Genomic DNA, 3,908 nt, shown 5'->3' on the forward strand with positions numbered 1-3,908 from the left:
TTTACCATCTTCCTTACCTAAAGCACTGAATGGGAGAGTGAGTTGCCCATATAGGGCCACAGCCAACACACGTCAGAGGTTGGATTTGAACCTAGGTCTTTGCGACCAGCTTTCTGTCCTCTCAGCACATAGTAGGTGCTTAATGTTTGTTGACTGACTTCTCTCCCACACTTTGTATCTTCCAGTAGAGTATGATTCGATTCCTTTGAGGGCAGGGATGCTTTGTTTTGTCCTTGGCTTAATCTCTCACCTCTCTGGAAGTCTATTCCTTCCTTCAAGAACCAGCTAGATGACACTTTGTGCACAAAGCCTTCCCCGTCTCTGTGAGCCTCCCTTCCCTCTGCTTGAGGAGGGGCTTGGACTCCACAGTCTCATCCTCCCATCCATGGAAACTGTCCTCTCCCTCCTCTGACGTTTCCAGTAGTATTGTGTCTGGATTCCTCCTTTGCTCTCTTCCCCCGCCTCAATTTATTCTTCCCTCTTTGAGCTCAAGAGCTAAGACCTTCTGCGGGGATCATCTTCTGCCCTGTCCTAACCCAAGGAGCTTTCGCACTCAAGACTCATTCTTGGCTTGTTTCCAGCCCTTAGCAGGCTTTCTCCCACTTCAGAGGCACTTAAGTCTTTGTTGAATTAAATTGAAATTGCCCTGGGGGTGCTCCAAGAGGAGAGAAAGTTAGGGAGGTGGGGGACGCCTGGGGTGGAATGCCGTTTATGCGTTGGTTAGTTTTCACCCACCTTTCTCTTTGTATTCTTTGTTACAAAGAATGGCTCCTTTGGAGGGGGCGCTGGTGATATATTTGAAAGTAAAGGTGACACAAAACCAAATAATAGCAACATTTCGAGACCTCTCCCACGGACCATCCAAATCCTCTCCATTTTTCTTGTTACCCAGAAGTCCTTGGAATCCTTGCTCTTCCCACCCACTCACCCCCCCATCCTGGTCTACCTGGGAGAGAGGGGACCTCTTCATGACACCTGGATCCTCAGAGTGAATGAGGGTGGGAATGGCTACCGGGGCAGAGGTGAGGTAAATCAACAGACTTTGGCTTGAAGGCGACCTCAGCCTGGATGAATAGAAGCTTAACGTTCAGAGAGGTGGAGACCTTCCCATGGTCCTCTGCTCTGGACAGACCCCTCTGGATTCCTGAACTAGAATCTAGGCCCCAAACCTCAGTGTAGCCCAGGCCCTATTCCTACTCTCCAAAAAGGTGGAAATGGAGGTTTCCCTAGAGATGGGGTGGGCCAGATCCCAGATCTTATCTCTCTAAATATATCCCTGGAAATCCGGCCAACCAGGTCCCTGTCAGCCAGAGTCTGAACTATGACTCTTTACGCATATTACAGAGTTGAGGAAACCGAGACCTGAGCAGACCTGCCCGGTGCCCCACAGGTTCTAGGGCTCACGGATTTAGAACACCAAGGATCCTCAGAGACCGTACGGTCCCCTCATGTTAGAGGAGGAAACTAAGCCAGCCTCTGGCCCTGCTTGGTGGAGGTGAAGGAAATGATTCTGTTTTCCCAAAGTAAGGACGTCCCTGTCTCTCTCCATAGAAATCAGAGCTGAAGGGACATTAGAAATATTTCATTTTCTAGTTATTTTAGGGATGAGGCTCCGAGAGGGGTGAGAATGGCGTTGTTCAGTTCTGCCTGACTCTTCGTGACCCCCTTTGAGGCTCTCTTGACAAAGATACTAGAGTGGTTTTCCATTTCCTTCTCCGGCTTATTTTACAGATGAGGAAGCTGAGGCAAACAGGGGGAAGTGACTCGCCCAGGGTCACACAGCTAGTAAATGTCTGAAGCCGGATTTGAATTCAGGAAGATGAGTCTTCCTGACTCCAGGTCTAGCACTCGGTCCCCTTCACCACCTAGCCGCCTTGTGAGCTGCTCCAGGGTAACTCAATTCAATATTAAAGGCTTCTACGGATAAGCCCCTTGCTAGGCACTGGGGAGACGGAGGATATCTAAGGCAGAAGCATCGGGGCTAAGATCCAAAGGCGGGTCTCCAGATCCCAAATGGCACTGGGGAGACGGAGGATATCTAAGGCAGAAGCATCGGGGCTGAGATCCAAAGGCGGGTCTATGGCACTGGGGAGACAGAGGAGATCTAAGGCAGAAGCATCGGGGCTGAGATCCAAAGGCGGGTCTCCAGATCCCAAATGGCACTGGGGAGACGGAGGATATCTAAGGCAGAAGCATCGGGGCTGAGATCCAAAGGCAGGTCTCCAGATCCCAAATGGCACTGGGGAGACGGAGGATATCTAAGGCAGAAGCATCGGGGCTGAGATCCAAAGGCGGGTCTCCAGATCCCAAATGGCACTGGGGAGACGGAGGATATCTAAGGCAGAAGCATCGGGGCTGAGATCCAAAGGCGGGTCTCCAGATCCCAGATCCCCTATTCTTGGAGGCGCTTCTAAAGCTCCCAACGTGTAGCTCTAGATCTAGGCTCTAAATCGAAGTCTCCGGTGAATAGAAACCTTGAGGAGCTCAAGAAACCTCAGGTGCCATTCATTGATCAGGGCACTCCATTTCTGGACTCCGTGTCTTTGCAATGGCTGTCCCCATCTCTCGCTCCTTGGCTCTGACTCCCGGCTTCCCTCAAGCCTCATTGAAAATCCCACCTCCTCCAAGAAGCCTTTCCCAGACTTAGGGTTAGCTTCGGGATAAAGGTTCTCGCCCCCCCCCCCCATACTCGTGCCTTGCCCTTGGGATTATCTCTGATGTATCTAGTATCTATCATATATATTCCTAGTAACTTGCACGCTGTCTCCCCCTTTAGAATGGAAGTTTCTCGAGGGTAGGAAGGTTTTTGCCTTTCTTCGCATCGCCAATGCTTAGCACAGCATCCAGCACAAAGACAGCAAAGTTTGTTGGCCACAGGGTGCATGATTTCAGTTTCACGTCCTAACAATCAGAGCTGCCCGACAGAAGAATGGGCTGCCCTTTTAGGTGATGAGCTCTGCAACCCTGGAAGTATTCAAGCAGGAGTTGGATGACTTCTGGACTGTTTGCAGCGAGATGGGGTTCCTACATTGCCAAACATTTGGCCAACACTCTGGAGTGAGTTGAACTAGATTAAAATGTAATTGAGAAATTATCAAAAATAAATAGAAACGCAATAGACCTTAAATAATGTTAATATCCTGAGGTGCTAAGCATGCTGGGCCTCCGGGGCCAGCTCACACCTTGGAGTTGGAAAGCTCCGCCCCAGAATGACACTTCCTCTCCCTCTTTGCCTCTCCATGCCATGGGAAGCAGCAAGATCTTCCCAGCAGCAGAGAGATATGGATTTGGGGGAGCCCAGCTGAGTCTCACAACCACTCCGGTAGGGAGGACTATTATCCCCATTTGATACATAAAGTAACTGAGGTTCAGAGTAGTCGAGACATTTATCTAGGGTCACACTGCTATCGAGTGTCTAAGGTTGGGTTTGAACTCAGATCTTCCAGACTCCAGGTCCAATGCCTCATCTCTCACACCACACCTCCTTGTATGTATAACATTTAGAGCTGGGAAGAGCTTTAGAGATAAGCTGGTCCAATACCATCATTTTACATAACAGTAAACTGAGGCCCAGATAGGCAAAGTGATTTACCAAGGTTTCATAGCTGCTAAGCAGCAGTCTAGAATCCAACCCAGGGCTCTCCTGAGTTCAAATCCAGGACTCTACTTTGGGGACTAGAATGGAAAGGTAAAGAGAGTGGCATGCTCCTTTAGGGCTGGGGTTGGGGACACAGAGACCCAGAGCCAAAGGCTCCTTGGAGTCCATTGTCGGCGTCCTGATGGAGGAAGGGATGGAGGACACAAAGGTGACAGCCGGAGACAGAACTGGTGGATTCATTTGCTTTTGTTTCATATGGTTTTTTTTTTTACAACTTTAAATACAGAATATAAATTAATTTTACATTTAA

This window comes from Trichosurus vulpecula, chromosome 5 (assembly GCF_011100635.1).
Source record: "Trichosurus vulpecula isolate mTriVul1 chromosome 5, mTriVul1.pri, whole genome shotgun sequence".
Lineage (NCBI taxonomy): Eukaryota > Metazoa > Chordata > Mammalia > Diprotodontia > Phalangeridae > Trichosurus > Trichosurus vulpecula.